This window comes from Choristoneura fumiferana, chromosome 25 (assembly GCF_025370935.1).
Source record: "Choristoneura fumiferana chromosome 25, NRCan_CFum_1, whole genome shotgun sequence".
Classification (NCBI taxonomy): domain Eukaryota; kingdom Metazoa; phylum Arthropoda; class Insecta; order Lepidoptera; family Tortricidae; genus Choristoneura; species Choristoneura fumiferana.
Genome location: NC_133496.1, coordinates 7287652 through 7306685, shown reverse-complemented (window position 1 = coordinate 7306685; position 19034 = coordinate 7287652).

The window sequence follows — 19034 nt, the reverse complement described above, 5'->3', positions numbered from 1 at the left end:
AAGGTAATTTAAAAAGTAATTTGATTAAGCATCAATAAGCTGTTGCCTGTAAACTGTCGGTTCCCGTGGGAAGTTTGCATTTTTTTGTGATAAAAAGTAGGCGATTCTGCTGTGTTTCGACCGAAACCTATATAAGGGCCCTTCCACACGACGTTATTGTTACACCCTGACAACGTGCGTTTTTAATGCGCGCGTCCTCTGCGCGTTTCCATCGTTTTTTGGCAGATTTTATACGTTTTCTGGCGCAAACGAAACGCGCTGTAAGCGCGCGTTTGTATCGATACAAACGCCTTTAAAACGCATATTTTGTGTTTTTTTTTTTTTTAATTTATTTCTCATAGGTATTACATACACTTGCTTACTGTACATATCCACTCGCCAAACTGATATTACAGTTTGTTGGCGAGAACGCGCTCGTCACAATTTAATTATATGTAACTACCTATTTGTTTAAACATGCATCCAAATACAAAAACAAAATAAAAGTTACAACATATACATAGATGTGGATACTTTTGCAAAAATGTACCCTAAGTGCCTAAATGTGCCCTTTGTGGGGCGCTATGCTAATACTTTTGGCCAAGGCTGTAGAGTGGGCCAAATTTTGTGCCACTGAGTATACATAATAAAGATAAATATATTCTTAAAAACATCCAAGACTCTAGTAGGTACAAACAATACAATACAAATACAAACATTTATCATAGAAATATTTGGCCGTCACGGGGATCGTGCCCGCAACCGCTAGCTTCTTCAGGCCAGCCTATATACGTCCCACTGCTGGGCACAGGCCTCCTCTCAGATCAAGAGGGCTTGGGCCATAGTTCCCACGCGGGCCCAGTGCGGATTGGGAACTTCGCACGCACCACTGAATCGCTTCGCAGGTTTGCGCAGGTTTCCTCACGATGTTTTCCTTCACCGCAAAGCTCGTGGTAAATTTAAAATGTAATTCCGCACATGAATTTCGAAAAACTCAGAGGTGCGAGCCGGGGTTCGAACCCACGACCCTCTGCTTGAGAGGCGATAGGTCAAACCACTAGGCCACCACGGCACTAGCTTCTTAGTCAGGGTCTAACAACTTAGTTATCCGGTCTTCAAATGACGCGTTTGCTTCAATGCATCGCGGGCTCTGCTGGCGCATTATTAAACATTGTCACGTCGCCTAGGATTTTACAACTTCATCCCGTCTGTACATTTTCAACGACGTGAACGTGCATATAATTTTGATGTGAAACATAAAAAAAAATACTTTATCATCATCATTGTTCTACAGGGTGACGTCGGAGACGTAATCAGAAACTACTTTTTTTGGCTCGTTTATTGATAGCTATTAACAAGCACTAGTAAGAAAAACCGCTTATTTTTTGTTAATATTTCCCTTAATTAAATCACCAATGCAGTAAATTATGGTTTTAACAAAAAATAAACGTTAGTACTAGTGCATGTAAATGCCTATAAATTAACGAGCCTAAAAAGTAGTTTCTGATTACGTCTCCGATGTCACCCTGTATATTATTTCCCCTCTTTACCGTGGTACCATCAGATAGTACCATTGATGGTAATACGGTGTTTTCCGCGACTGGGCACTTCTCGAAATGAAAGGCGATTTCCTCACGATGTTTTCCTTCACCGTAAAAGTCGTGGTAAATTTAAAACTTAAATAAGCACATGAATTTCGAATTACTCAGAGGTGCAAGCCTGGGTTTGAACCCACGTTCCTTTGTTTCAGAAGTCATATGTCTAACCACTAGGCCACTGCAGCCTTAAAAAAATCTTATATTGTTTGGACCCTTTGGATACGTAAACCTAGAAATAACATTATTGAACTTTTCTGAGTGGTGATGCTATCAGAGCTACAACACTCATTCTAAGTCGCTAAAATGACATAGATATATCAATTAGCAAAAAATCAACGTTTTATTCCTCATCATCGTCATCGTCATCGTCATTTGTATTGTATCGTCATCATCGGCCTATCTTAGTCCACTGCTGGACATATGCGTCTCCAATTGCACGCCACTGAGCACGATCCTCGGCCACTCTCATCCAGAGGCCGTATTGCCTAACGTAAATATATAACGTATATAACATAAATTGCGATCGCGAGTGTAAGAAACTTTAGGCAATACGGCCTTAGTTCTTGCCAGCCACCTTGCGAAGATCATCGCTTCCCACGCTACGCTTGCCGATTCGCGGTCTCCACTCAAGAACTCGTTTACCGCAGTGATTATCGGTTCTTCCGCCGATATGGCCAGCCCACTGCCACTTCAGTTAGCACGTTCTATTAGTTGCTTCCAAAGGCCATCATCTGAACCGTATCATAAAATTTGATGAATAAACGCACGGCTGTCATAAAGCCAGTCCACGCGACACGGTTCGCCTGGCATCTTCGCAAAACCAAGGCCGAATCGCGACACAGAAAACAATGGCAAGCCAACTTCTAATCTAAAACTCAAACATTAAGTCTGAACTGAAAAAACCGTCACTCAGTTACAGCGTTTTTGCTCGAGCTTTACGTCACGAGCTTTCTTAATACACCAGTAGTAAAAAGGCGTCAAATCTTTTACTGTATCTATTGAATTTCAGTCCTGCTGCTGCGGTATTAGGTTTAAATTTTAATGAGTTTACTATTTGCCCGTTGCTCTTTGGTTCAGAGCGAAGTATGAGTAGGTATTTCTTAATCGAATCATACCGAATGGCCGATACGTGAACAAAATGCAAGACTTCACACTGTTAAATCTTTTATCATTACCTACGACTGTTTCATTATACAGGTGTTTATGTACAAATAAACGTATACAAAAATTCGATTCTACGAACCACACTACAACTAAAACATAGTTTATTTAACTTTTACGCTAACTTTAACTTTAACTTATACACTTACTACTTACCGGTTTCCAAATATTGTAAATTGACTCTTTATCAGGTATCCTTTTTCTGCTTTACGGGTATTTTGTAATACGGTTTATGCTTACAAGTAAGACATGAACAATGTGGTTGTGATACGTAATTACTTCTTCATTGGTATAACAGCCATACAGTCAATGACTCTGGCTATGAATGAAGCCATCTAAGCCAGCAATTCAAACTTATGAATAATGACTATGATTTTTAGTTCCAGTGTTCTTTTTATCACGGTATCGTGTGCTCCAAATACCCACCATTTGTCACGCCACCTTAATACCTCTTTTTCGCCACATAAGATACAAATTCTTTTGGCAGTGAATGCAAAGTGCATACTTACTCGAGGCACTCACTGAATGGGTAAGTCAAGCTTCTTAGCACGTTACTATCATCTGTCACACAGGTATTTGGATTATTCTAGTGCAGCATTAGGTATCGCACCTTTAAGTGTTTCGTCTTGCTACACACTGTATTTTGGTGGTGAATTGTTTTGTTGCAAGATAATTATTTTGATTTACTAAGCTTTTGCGAGCCAGTCCCACTGAAAAACAGCGTTGCGGCTTGCCGTAACATTATGCTGAGTGGGGCCAACTTTATACTATTCGATGTTATTTTTATAGTTTTGTATTTTTATGTGTATCGAATATGTGTAAATAAATGTTTCTCTCCCTCTCTCTAATTAAAATATGAGCTAGCTAAAAAAAAACTTGTATTTCAGATGCGAGAGCCATACCGTAATAAAAACAGTAGTGATAACTTACAGACTAGATGTTAGTATATACAATATGCAATCAAAATTACTTATTATATTTATTGTGACCATCCCGTACCAATACCCACCCAGTACATTAACATAGGGCAATCAAGACATTCAGCCAACATATTCAGAATGCCGTTACTGCTAAAGTTTGGTATTTAGAACAAATGTGTTATAAACCGTGCTTTAACCTCCGACGCAAGAGAGGGGTGTTGTACAGTCGAGTTCATAAACTTGTGAGCAAAATTTAGATCAAAAATATCCAGAACACGACTCTATTGTTAACGGCGTAGAGTCGTGTTCAGATATTTTTGATAAAATTTTTGCTCATAATTTTATGAACTCGACTATAAGTTTGACGCCAATCACACGCAAGTATGTCTGTCTGTCTATGGCATTGTAGCCCTAAAACGCTCAAGATGCGGTTTTATGTGAAAAGAGGTTTCCTTGCGTTGAGTTATACTTTTAAAAAGTTTAAAAGTACAAGAACCTTAGCACTGTTTTACTGCGTACAATTTATTATCTTAATTTTTACTGTGCGAAAAGAGGGGTGTTATAAGTTTGACCGCTATGTGTGTCTGTCTGTGGCACCGTAGCTCTTAAACAGGTGAACCGATTTCAATGCGGTTTTTTTTATTTTAAATCAGGTTTTCTAGCGATGGTTCTTAGACATGTTTCATCAAAATCGGTTTAGGCTGTTTTTGAGATATTGAGCTTTTAAAATAGTAGGAGTAAGGCCACTAGGGTCTTGGAGAAACTAACTTTATTTAACATATTCTTAATGTTGCCTTAACTTAACGGAAATCAAAATTAATACGCTGTATTGCGGACAACGTCGTAAGATTATCAACATTGTATATTTTCTCGTAGTGACTCCTTTGCATAGGTAATACATTTATTTCAGAAATAAATAAATAAATAAATTATTTTTGAAATAATTGCTTACTGTATCATATAAATATTTGTATATTTAATTTGCTAATTGACTTTTATTTCAGAACTATGTAGTTTTTGCCCGCGGCTTCGCCCGCGAGGAATTAGTTTATCACGCGCTGTTCCCTCGGTTACTGTGCGTTTTTCCGGGGAAAAGTAGCCTATGTCACTCTCTGGCCCATGAACTATCTCTATGACAAAAATCAAGTCGATCCGTCGCATCATTTCGGCATGTAAGACGGACAAACACACACATTTTCGCATTTATAATATTAGTATGAATTTATCCCAGATATTTACAGACAGAAACCAAATGAGTCGCATAGGTAGGTCAATTATTATTAAGGAAAATAACTGGATTAAAAAAATGGGTGTGAACATTAACGGCCAATATACATAGGTAAGCTATGTACGTTAGGGGGGAGGCCTTTGTTCAGCAGTGGACGTCTTCCGGCTGATGACGATAATACTTTATTTAGGTACCATCAGCCAAATAAGTGGTCTACCAATTTTTAAACAAGTTCCTGTCAAATGAATATGTCGCTAAAGTCTAACTTTCAAGTTGACAGACACGTCTATTGGCATTATTGTTTTATGACATGCAAACGATTATCAACTTTAGGATGGTAGACCACATATTTGGCTGATAGTTGGTTTGGTACGTATACTCGTACCGATTGTGGCCTGTAATATGAGCAAATAATGAAAACATAGATCATACTCCTCAAACTGAACAACATCAGTTCACTTTTAAAAATAATTAGTTTTTTATTTTTATTACACCTTTAAGTTTATTCTAACAAGCAATACGGTATTTGACAACTCCTGATTTAGCCATATCTTAATATTATTATGAAAATATAGATATACAGACAGTGTTTAGCGAAGAGAAAATTTAAATCGGATGAAAATTGGATTTATAGTGATTTTTTTGAAAAATCTATATACCTGTCTCTTTCTCAAACGCTTTTCTCTATGCAGCAGCTGCAGCAAGTATGGCGGTATTGGCGTGTGACGTCACATGGCAGTATGTCTTTCTCTATCTAATTAACATTACCTAGAGCCTTGCAGGCCTTTATTCAAAAAAACGAAAGTTCTCACTGTGCCATGTATGTATATAAGGCAGATATGCATTTTGGTTAGAGAACATCCTGAATATTTTGTCAAAAAAAATGACCATTGCTTGCCCAGAGCAACTCGCCATAAGGATAGGCTACAACTAATAATAATAATAATAATAATAATATAGCTTTATTTCATTCCACAAAAATAAATTAACAATTAATAAATAATTTAGATTATTGGTTGCATGCAAGCTACTAGGTAATTACAATAGCGAATACATTGGATTGATTTTGTAAGATAAAATTAAATTAAATATAAAATTAAATTAATAGAATATTTATGCATGCTCAATTTGTGGACCCCTCAGGGTAAAAGCCTCCTCCAAAGAATTCCATTTTTTTCTATCTTTGGCGGTGGTCATCCAGTCTCTTCCCGCGTTGGCCACAATCTCGTCCTGCCACCGGGCGCACGGGCGACCTCTCTTTCTCGCGCCAAGGGGTCCTTTCCATTTTGTGATGTTGCTTGTCCATCGATTGTCACCGTATCTCGCAACATGACCAGCCCACCTCCATTTTAGACTCTGAGAGAAATGTAGAGCGTCCTTTACCTTGGTTATTTTCCGAATTTCTGTGTTTCTTACTCTATCTCTCAGTTTTATATTTAGACAGCTCCTTTCCATTGCCCTCTGACTGGTCTGTATTTTTTGTCTCGCTTTGTGATCATAAACCCACGTTTGACAGCCGTAGGTGAGGCAGGGTAGAATTGTAGTGTCTAAAATTATCCTTTTCAATTTAATTGGTAGTTGCGATTTGAGAATCTCCTTTTGTGCCCAGTACTTTTTCCATGTAATAGCTACTCTCCTGTCTATTTCCTCTATATTTCGGTCTTTTCTAAATGAAATTTGTTTCCCAAGGTAAATGTAACTTTCTACGTACTCAAGTGGCACATCGCTATCGCTAACCAGTATTGGCGTCAATTCACTGTTAGTCATGACTTTGGTTTTTTCTAAGTTCATTTCCAGGCCTACACGAACACTAACAGTTAGAAGTTCGTTAATCATTGTGTTAAGCTTATATGGACTTTCAGAGAACACGACGATGTCATCCGCAAAGCGTAGGTGGCTTAGTTGATTCCCATTCACATTGATTCCTTGTTTTGACCACGGTAAGTCTTCCATTACATTTTGTAGGACCGCTATAAACAGTTTCGGCGAGATAGGGTCGCCTTGTCTGACTCCTCGGTTGATGCTGATCTTGGTGCCCACTCTGTCTAGCCTGACTCTACTTGTGCAGTTAACATATATATTTTTGATGATGTTTATATATTTTGCGTTTATATTTTGTTTGTTTAGTGCTTCCCAGATACTAATATGAGAAATAGAGTCAAAGGCTTTCTTATAATCAATAAAAGCTATATAGAGCGGTCTTTTGTATTCGACATACCTTTCAATGACGTGGTCTACGGTGTGGATATGATCCGTTGTACTAAATCCACTTCGGAATCCCGCTTGTTCCATAGGTTGGTATGAGTCTATTTGGGGGATATTCTGTGTAGTAAACATGATGCGAAGAGTTTATATAGACAAGACATAAGACTTATCGGACGGTAATTTCCTATGTCTTTAGGATCACCTTTTTATACAATAAAATAATTTCCGATTCTGTCCATTGCTGTGGTACAGTTTCTTCTTTGAGTATTTTATTGAATAATATTGTAAGTGGTATTAATAAATGTGTTCTGCCTTGTTTGATGCATTCGTTATTTAAACTGTCTGGTCCTGGGCTCTTATCTGATTTTAAATTATTTATTTGCTTTAGGATTTCAGTTTCACTAAAATGTTGTACATTCAGTGTGTTTTTTAGTTGATCTTGTTCTGTATTTTTTACTGAGTCTAATATAGAACTAAAAAGGCTTGTATAGAAGTCTGTAGCTATGTTTATAATGTCATTTCGTGATTTGCAAATTGTAGGCCCTCGCTGAATAGATGAGACCCATTTTTTTGACTGGTCTAATTCTTTGTATGCCTTTTTTGCGGATCTTGTTCTTTCTATACATTTTTCGAGTATGTGTAATCTGTGATTTTCATAGCATTTTCTGATTTCTTTATTTGTTTCTTTATACAAGTTTTTAGATCAATTTTATCCTTTTTAGTATGATTTCTTTTATTTTGTAGTGTGCTTCTCTTTTCCATTAATCAAGTAAAAAGAAAAATTCTATCAGAAAAAGGCTACAACTACCACTAGTAAAATTAGAAGTTTATGGAAAAAATGCTTTATGTATGGCTATCAAAATATACAACAGCTTACCAAGTCACATAGAGACATGTCATTTAAGTAAATTCAAATCAGTACTTACCGAATGGCTAGTAGATAAATGTTTTTATTCCGTTAAAGAATACTTAGATAGGTAATGATTAATAGTCTTATAACAAGTTTTATAAATTAAGATTACTCGTAGATCTACTACTTAAGTGCTATGATACCATTGTAGTTAATATTTTAGTTAGATGCGGTACTTAAAAATAAAAGATACCTGATAGATAGTAAAGATACCACTATATGCAACTACTAAGATATATGTTTATGCTAAATGTGTTAAGTTTTTCTTTTTATTGTTTAATTGTTTAAATGTAGGTATCTACATATTGTTTAATATTTCTTTATAGATTTTGTAGCTCATAATTAATATGTTAAAATTTTGCATGTCTATGAGGCAGATCATAGTGTAGTTATATATATAACTTGTTAACTGTGGTCTTGCAATAAAAATATTTCATTATTTCATATTTCATAATCTTGAATTTCAAACCTTTATAACTTTGTTATTTGAAAAGGTAGCTTAAAAATTGTTTTTCTGTTCGATAACAGGCATTGTGTAGTTTTAATTTATAAAACATATACAAAATAGTCAAATACCGTATTTAAAGCAAAATGCTTGATGTTTGTAGCGTGACAGGCGACGTCAGTTGTGATCTAGGATGGCGTACATTGATAGCAGTATTTAATTTGTATGAAAAAAGGAAACTTCAAAGACTTCATTATTTTTAAAAGTCGCTGAAGTAATGCTGTTCAGTTTGACGAGGACGATCTATGTTTTAATTGTTTGCTCGTATTACAGGCCACACAACATATTTAATATCAGTATGAAGCAGTCATAGAGTTTGGTTAGTTTAAATTAATTTCTGCGGCTAGCAAATGGTTTTTTCTACAAGGACAAATTGAACGCTGAACTCACTAGTAAACCTTGAAATTTCCTAACGGAAAGTCGTATGTTTGATCAGAACCCCATGACTTTTCGCTAAATCGCAAACAAGCAAAAGGGTCTCTGCAAACATTGTACATCCAAATTGACAACTATTTGTCTTTTTCTTAGGGACTTACTGGCTAAAGGCTTTAGATTACTGTCATGTTTGAGGGCCCTAAAAGTCCAATATTCTGTATGTTCTCAAATGGTTCCGCGTTTCTGATTGCTATGTTTTCTTATTTTCACTTAACTGTGTGTGTGTATGCGGTCTATTTTTAACAGTGGACGTCCTACGGCTGACATGGTGATGATAACTCGAACTGCGTCAGAAATCCTACTTATATTACAAAAGCGAAAGTTTTTGTGTGTGTGTGAATGTTTGTTAGTTTTTCACGCTGAAATGGCTAGATGGATTTCGATGCAATTAATTAAGTAGATAGCTGGGCATCTGGAATAACATATAGGCTGCTTTTTGTTCCGATACCTACTCGTATTTCCACGGGATCTTGAAATAACACCCGCTAGGCCTAGAGTCATGAAATTTGTCATAGTTGTTTCTAATGCAAGGTCAAAAACCAAAAACCACGATGTAATTTTCGGGAATTCCCACGGGAATTTTGTTTGTTTCTTCTTCACGCTAATGTAGATATTTAGCTGGGCATCTGGAATAGTAATAGGCTAATGGCGATTTCTACTATTGTTTTAAAGTGCGTTAAAACTAAAAAAAATAGTTGCCTGTTATAAAGTTAAGGAACTTTAAAGTAGATGCTACTTTACATTTTCCTGTAAATTTTGAAATGTAAAGTTTGTGCTGTTATAAAGTTTATGTTTTATTATAACACCCCTCTTTTTGCGTCGGGGGTTAAAAATGGAAAACCGCGAGTCAAATTAAAATCAAGCTGGACCGGGGACTCTTCTTCGTTAAGTCAGTACAGTACCTCTACATACTTCCAATCATCCAAACCATCTTCTTTGTAACCATGTTTGAGCAAATAAATAATTGATTACTGAATAGTGTGAAAACGCATAAAAAAGTACTTAATGTTTCCATGGTGGCCGAGTGATTTGACCTATGGCCTCTCAAACAGAGGATCGTGGGTTCAAACCCCGGCACGCACCTCTGAGTTTTTCGAAATTAATGTGCGAAATGACATTTGAAATTTACCACGAGCTTACGGTGAAGGAAAACATCGTGAGGAAACCTGCACAAACCTGCCAAGCAATTTAATGATGTGTGTGAAGTTCCCAATCCACAATGGGCCCGCGTGGGAACTACGGCCCAAGCCCTCTCATTCTGAGAGGAGGCCTGTGCCCAGCAGCAGTGGGACGTATATAGGCTGAGATGATAATGTTTCCAATAGGTACAGTGTTACAATTATTATTAAACAATTGGCACAGATCAATGTTAACTCTAAGCTTAACTACGTTGGTTGTCATGTACCGTTTAGTTTGAATGTACAGCATAGCAATCGAGTAAAGGACACTTGGACCGCTATCTGCCTAGTCCCGGTCCGCTGGCTCGTCAAAAGCAATCACCCAAGACGACACACTGTTGACTATTTCATACAACTTCGTGAATACGGTATTGGATTTATTTATTTTAATTAAAGCTTGACAATGCGTGTTGCCGCCCAGAAAAACAATTTTTAAGCTACGTAAAGTAATTACATAAGTATAACAAAGTGATAAAGGCGAAAATGACGATTAAAATAGAAAGACGGACTTGCTGTATGGTGGCAGTAAGCCAGATACAGATGCATTTGAATGAATTTTTTTAGGGTACCTCCCATAGACGTAATGTGGGGGTGATTTTTTTTTCTCATCCAACCCTATAGTGTGGGGTATCGTTGGATAGGTCTTTTAAAATTTGGGGTTTGCTAAGACGATTTTTCGATTCAGTGATTTGTTTGCGAAATATTCAACTTAAAAGCGTCCGTAAAAATTTGAAAAAAATCAGAATGGTAGTAAGTACATGAAACTTTCAAGGAAAACTATAACGGCTAAGTTTACTTGAGAATTATTAGTAGTTTAAGAGTAAATAGCAGCCTAAGGTATAAAATATACCTAAACTTGGAAGATTCCGTGTAAAATCCGTGTAATCTACTAACATAGTTGTAAGATGGACATTGTGTTTGAAATAAATGGATTATTATTATTATTATTATTATTATTAAAATACGAAATCCTTAGAAAAATAATACTTCATTTTTCGTAATGGCTACGGAACCCTATTTTGGGCGTGTCCGACACGCTCTTGGCCGGTTTTTTATTTATTTATTTGGATCAAATCTCGGAAGCTAAATTTGACCCACTTCCTGTGGTCGATTGACTTGAAATTTCGTGACAATACTCTGATCTGACAGTAACATCCTGATAGTCCGGCCAGGATCGTCTCTACAGGACGGAACTCCTCAACAGTTAATGGCAGCGATGGCGGAGTTGGTACAGAAATGTAGTTTGAATGACAATGCAAGTACAGTCAAAAAAAGTAACGTCAGCAAATTTTGTATTAAAAAGAAACTTATTGATAGTCTCAGTGTCTTTGAGTGTTATTCTTTTGTTTCCTGTCTTAGTTGATATTGAGAAAGATATCTAATGATCGTCACATTTTTTGGCTGCCTGTGACGTCTAAGATTGAGGTTGTCCCCGGACGGATTGAACGGTGCTTGGGACGATTCACCTCCATGTTACCGACACTGCGTTAAGGCTTAATTTAAGTTAAACCTATTCACTATTCAATGTGCCTTTAAATGACACCATTTGTTATCTTACTATCTCACTCTTTTCCTTAAATATCCTTTACTCTGTTGCAACGGCAGGCGAAAAAAGGACCATTGAAGAAGTATATAGGTATGCACTAGTTTATCACTTGCTCATAGTACAAACTTTCAAAGTATGGGCTGTTTGTGGTCATTCAAGACAATAAAACTTGTTGTAGGTATCATTTTTTAGAATTACGTTGAGAGATACATGCGAAAGGTTGTCCATAGTAAATTTTTTCGCCTGCCGTTGGAACCGAGTATAGATTAAATTGTCAATACAATTAAATCTCAAATTTCAAATATTGATTTTTCCTCGCTACACATCTTTGGTGAAATCGCAGCCTTACAGTTACATTCTACTCTCGATACTGAGCAAACTACTTTCAGGTTTTAAGTTATTTCATTAATTAATAAATGTATAATATAGTATGTCGTAATAGACGACCGGATGGCCAAGTGGTTAGAGAACCTGATTGCGAAGCTTGAGATCCCGGGTTCGATTCCCGACCAGGGCAGATATTTGTATGAATAATATGAATGTTTGTTCTCGGGCCTTGGATGTTTATACCTCCACGAAGACGCGTGATTTTGTCAAAATTTGACATTAATAGCATTAATAAGAACCACGGCACGCGTCATCGTGAATGACTCTACCTATAATATGTATTTATTAAGTATGTATTTATCTTTATCCCTTGCGTAGTATCCATAGTACAAGCTTTGCTTAGTTTGGGACTAGGTCAATTGGTGTCAAGTGTCCCATGTTATTTATTGTTCGTTTCAGTATCCGCCTTTGCTCGTTACTTAGCTGCTTCTTCCAAAATCTCTGTAAACGTGATAAAATACGACACTAACGACATTAGTGTTCGCAAACGTCGCAAAAATCTTATTTATAGTTGAGCACTTGATACAATACCCTCCGTTAGTCGAGACGTGAATAAATCAGGTTACTTGCTGTCCAAACTTGCCCAATATTGCGGAAAGACATAAATGGAGTGCGTACACATGACTCTGACGTTTTAGGAATAAGATTGAGGAGGAAGCGGGAAGACAACAATGCAATTATTCTTTACACCACAATACTAATGATGTGCCGGATATCCGTTTCCGCGGATATCCGCGGAAAAAGACAGATCCGTATCCGTAGCCGTCAATTTTTTGGCGGATCTTTTACGGATCTTTTGCCCTATTAATTTTCAATACATACAGATAAAATCCTATGTAAGTATATCTTAAATAACTAAGAACTACCGCGAAAACTCACTGTCATATAAAAAATCCGCATCGAAATCAGCCCATCCGTTTGAAAGTTACCACAGACAGACAGGCAAACATTAGCATCAAACTTATAAAACTCACTATTTACTTAACAGAGGTTCAAAAAAAATCGCTTCTGCTTGATTTTTGTACCAAAAACACGCAAGTAGTTTGACAAATAGCTCTCTCGATAGCACACCGAACTTATATTGGAAAACTTAAAACAAAGCTACTGGTGCAACGTAACTTTAATTGCTTGTAATAAAGCAAAGCTAAAAAAACATAATCCTCCTTCGGGCAGTCGGATAATTATAGCGCGGAATTTGTAACCGGCTAGAGGAAGATTAAGTTTTAAAGAATTCTAGCAATAGAAATTTGTTTTTTAATTTTAATGTGATGATCAAAAACAAATAAATTAATAATTGTTAATGGGATTTTTATTTTTTTATTTATCGTATGGCTTAGAAATCACGCTTAAGTCATAGCTTAAATTTACGCTTAATAAGGTATTATGCTGCTTCGCTCGAGAGGGTTTTAAAGTCTTCTATCCTCCCTCCGTATTTTGTTAGGGGGCACTCCAGCACGATAGTGCGCACTGTCTGTTTCGGATGTCCACATTTGCACGATCCACTTTCACTCCAACCCTTTTTTCCGAAGGTAGACACAGTGGCCAACTCCTGTCCTCAAACGGTTGAGCAAGCACCAAACACGACGTGACTCCTTAAAGCCAGAGGGGCGAGCGTGCGGATTCAGCTCGAACACGTCAGTCTGTTCAGGGGAAGGTGTCTACTCCGCGAGCCAGCGTTCAAGTCCTACTCCAGTACCACTAACATGCCCATCACGCAGGCAGGATTCTCACGTTGAATTGCTATGAAACATTTTGTGACATGAATCATTTGTAAAAATAAACTGGCCAAGTGCGAGCTAGACTCGCGCAACAAGGATTCCGTACATACTAACTAGTAGGTATTTAGGGTTATCCAGTGTTAGCAGAGTCCCTCTCCTAAGCAAAATGTTCGCAGTGTGGATCATTTAAGATTTGTATGTACCTTTTTTAATAACTGTATCTTTTGATTGCGCTAACTTAGAAGTATGATATTTTCACAGCTTCAAGGGACTGAAGACCTGAGAATATGGTTTTAATTTCAACTTGATGCCTTAATTCACGCGTTCCTGAGATAAAGGATCTTGACAAACAGACGGACGCACTGACGGATAACAAAGTCCTAAGACGGATAACTAAGATATTATGAGGGTTCCGTTTTTTCCTTTTCAGATACGGAAGATGGAAATAAGGATATCCCCTTTAATCAATACAAATTCGCTGCAAACGAACACCGTAATCATATGGTGTTCGCTTTTGCTTCTCATGTGTTTGGGATCGAATCGAAGTTGTTTTAAAACAAACACTCTTGTTTGCGTCCCGGTGCTATTAGAGTAGGCTTCGTGTTCTCAATTTTCACGATAAGGAAAGTGTATCAAATTTTTTGTTCAGTTTCCAATGCGTGCGAAAATTTAACAGAGCCGTAGAACGTCCACTGGTAAACATAGACCGCTTCAGACCTCCGGTTGCTTCGGTTGGAAGTGGCCTGCATCTATCGTAAACCCGCGGCTTTAATCAGGTCATCTATCCATCTCGTTGGTGGACCTTTTACGCTGCGCTTGGCTGATCCGCGATCTCCGTTCGAAAACTTTTCGGCCTCAACGGTCATCTGCTCTCCGTGCCCCTTATCACGTCAACGAGCTAATTCGCTTGGCTATGTCAATATCCCTCGTTTTTCTACGTATTTCCTCATTTCGGATTCGATTCCGTAGAGGAACCCCGAGCAGAGTCCCCTCCATAGCTCGCTGAGCAACTTTGAGCCTATTTATAGGGCATATAGTGAAGCACCACGTCTCGGATTCATATGTCATCACTGGCAACACATTGCAGCTGGCAGTGAGACAGTGACACTGGCAGAAATATAATATTGACCATTATTTCTTTACATGTAAATGTGGGAAGAGGAACCGCCACGCTGAAGTGGGACTGGGCTGGCCATGTCTGCCGCATGAACCAGGAGAGATGGGCACATTGTTACTAACCAGTGGGTGCCCCAAGATAGTCAACGGCGTGGCGGCAGACCGCAACTCCTACGATGTCGTCAATCCATTTAGTGGGAGGCCTGCTAACGCTACGTCTTCCGGTCCGTGGTCGCCACTCGATGACTTTTCTCCCCCAACGGTAATCAGCAGGGCTACTACGAAACTCGAAAATCGAAGTTCGTGTCGTGCGGTCCTTCTCGCCCTCGTACTAAATAGTATAAGTGTCAAAGGGACCGCACGACACGAACTTCGAGTTTCGTAATAGTCCTGCAGTTCTTCGAGCGATGTGGCCCGTCACCTCTTCAACTTGCATATTCTTCGACCTTTATCGGTGACTTTAGTGCTTCGGCGTATTTCCGTATGAATGCATTACATTTTCAGTACAGAAAGCTGTGACAGTAAAAGCTCTAACAGTAAAAATATTTTCAGTAACTGAAGTTGCCAGTGACGGTGGCTCAGCAGAGGAAGACACAAATTAAAAAAAATGAAACCTATTTACATAAAGAAGGATTGTACTTACTTAGAAATCATTTTGGTATAGAAAACTAAAATACAATCACATAGCGTCAGACAAAAAGTACTTACAAAAGACGTCGTTGTAGTTATCAAATTTAAAATGTCTGTCTACATAAAAACTGCAGGATTCCTCGCTCGACAGACTAAAGAAGCATTTGTCTTCGGGGTATAAGTATTGTCTTAATGTAAAATGCATTATTGTATCCACGTTTTTTCGTCTAAGTGAAAAAGCTGCTTGATTCTTTTGCCCAATTTATATACATTTGAACTAAGACGTAGGGTAGACATAATATGAAAGAATAAACAAAAATACCTACCTAACTGTTCATATAATTACATCAATTTCTCTCTGTATCTAAATAAACTGTAGAGATCGCTTTCGGGTACTCAAACGACCTATTTGTCCACCCTACGTAATTATCTTCATACTTAAATCTAGTGTAATCAGTAAATAGCTAGTTACAGTGGTAATTATTTGTGGTGTTTTAGATAGAGTACGTACATTTTGTATTGTAGAAACTGTATCATTTTTGATTGTTCTGTGGGACGAAACTAGAGGTGCGACCCAGTAAATTGTAAAGGTAACCACGCAATGGACATGAAAACTGGCATCTTACAAATTTCCGTGGTCCTCTGGGTACCCGGTATGATAAGGGTGCAGGGTCCCGTTGTTATTTATTTTTGACATTAGCTCCAACCAGCAAATAAAGTGTACCTATGTTACAATAGGTACGGCCAAAGCATTACATGCATACATGGTGTTACAAATATTCCTAAAAAAGGAAAAGGAGTTATAAAGTTATAAAATGTAACAAAACTTAGGTATGAAACGAAATGAAGATCGCTACAATAAGCTGTCGCGTGTGTACGTGTGCGGCATAAAGGAGCGACCACACCGCTGCTGAAAAAACGGTAACGGCACGGAATCGCAGTGACGCATCGTATGCGCACCGTTTTTATTGCATGCTCTCCACACCGCTGCTTTAAAAACGGCAACGGCACGTCACTACGATTCCGCACCGTTTGCGTATTTTAAGCAGCGGTGTGGCCTCTCCTTAATAGGTAGGTACCGGGTGTGGCGTGTAACACGAGCAAATAATTGAAACATAGATTGTACTCTTCAAACTGAAAAACATTAGTTCAGCGACTTTTAAAAATAATAAAATGTTTAGATAGATTTTTCCCTTTTTCATACAAATTAAATACGGTTATCAATGGACGCCATTCTAGAACCCAATTGGGTCCGCCTAAAGCAAAGGGGGTCCCATATATAACTTTAACACTCTAACCTAACCTAACCAATGTAGTCGGGACCCCCTTTGCTTTAGTCCAACCCCCAATTGACCCTACAAATATCAAATATTTTGCTGTACTTACATTGCTTCTTCGAATAAAATTTAAATTGTAATAAAAGTATAAAAACTATTTATTTTTAAAAGACGCTGAACTAATGTTGTTCAGTTTGACGAGTACGATCTTATAATTAAAACATAGTATATTTTAATTCTTTTCTCGTGTTACAACGGGCCACACCCGGTATGTATACGATAAATCGGACCGATCGAACGGTGCAGTCTGGTCGTATTTTTCGTAGTCTGTGGACCCCATTAAAAGTGCTTAAGTATGTAAAATCAAATAAGCGATTTGGTTAAATCCAGCCATTAAGATAAGCCAACTGAACGTCCGAATGGCTTATAATTGGCTTTTGAGATCCCGTGCAAGTTGATATGTAAGTAGTAACTACTCTGCCTCTCCTTACACCTACCTTACCTTATCTTATCCTACCTTATCATAACTTAATAACCTAACCAAATCGAAAATACAAACTGAAACATGGATGCACAGAAAAACCAGAAAAAGAGACCAGCGCTGGAAATCGAACCCAGGTCCTCAGCATTCTGTGCTGCGTGCTATACCCCTACACTATCACTAGCCAGGAGTACAGACACAAATTTCTTCTAGGCACCACATATATCTCAGCTTGTTTGTTTCTCATTTTCACTTAAGCACACAAAAATACAAAAACACAATAAGGCTCCAAAACCCAATCAACTTAGAAAAGTTGGAAAATCCCCGACATTGTCACTTCAAAGTTCAATATCTCAAAAACGGCTAACCCGATCTTAAATGAAACATAGCTAAGAATCACCACAAGGAAACTCGCTTTCACGTAAAAGAGTCATCGAAATCAGTCCATACCGTTTGAGAGCTATGATGCCACAGACAGAGAGACAGGCAGACATTGGCATTAAACTTACATGTTGACACCCCACTTTTTGCTTTGGGGGTTAAAAATATAACGACGAATGTCACACACATTCAATCTGTGGAACACCGAACGGGATTTCTATTGGAATAATACTGCAATTTTCTGCCGTCTGAGTGCAGCACTAGCACAAACCGTAAACAGCTTTTTGAGTATCTTAACCCCTCGTATGCGGGAACTAAAAAAATACTGTAGTCTCACCTATTTTAGTCAATATCTTTTTCTATTAATGTTGAAATCAGCAGAATTTGTACAGTCAACGTCATAAATAAGTGATCACTTTTGTACCTTGTCACTTTCGTCGTGTTTGAAAAGCCATACGAAATTGTGTAACGACTATCGTCATAAATAAGTGATCACTTTTGTACCTTGTCACTTTCGTCGTGTTAACGACTATAAGTGTATTATACACTTATAGTCGTTACACAATTTCGTATGGCTTTTCAAACACGACGAAAGTGACAAGGTACAAAAGTGATCACTTATTTATGACGTTGACTGTACAAATTCTGCTGATTTAAAAATAAATACAAAAAGATAGACTTAAATTTGACACGGATCCAGTATAAGCATACGAGGGGTTATGTCGGTAGGAAGCCATAATATCATATTATTTCAATTATTTTTTGGTAATATAGCTCTATGGTTACTATCGATGTAAATATCATATTATTTTGTTACTAATAAATATGTCATGATTTCTATAGGTCCTAATTACTCTTTGGTCATGATCCGTCCTGGCGACAAAATATATATACGTATAACATAATAATATAAAGAGAACTGACGTGTCATGGCGGTTTGCGCTAGTGTCGCCCCCTGCGCAGAGCTTTGCGTAACATTTCATTGGAAACCAATTGGAAACACACAAAATGGGGGAGGGTTAAAATATACAAAGAGATAGAGAGACATGCATACATATCTACATACGCTGACAAGCGTCCCTGATATGCTATTAGTTTTTAACTGATTCTATAAATAAATAAATTCATGGAACACTTGAAAAAAATTGGCTTAGGCCCAAAATAAGCAAAGCTTGTACTATGGATAATACGAGTAGACAACGGGTTAACATACTTATATAGATAAATAACACACATACTTAAATAACTAAACATCAAAGGCTCAAGAACAAAAATTCGTCATCGAACCCGGGACCTCAAGCTTCGTAGTCAGGTTCTCTAACCGCTTGGCCATCCGGTCGTCATTCTATTTCATTCTGCCCATCTATTTTGTTGGTTCG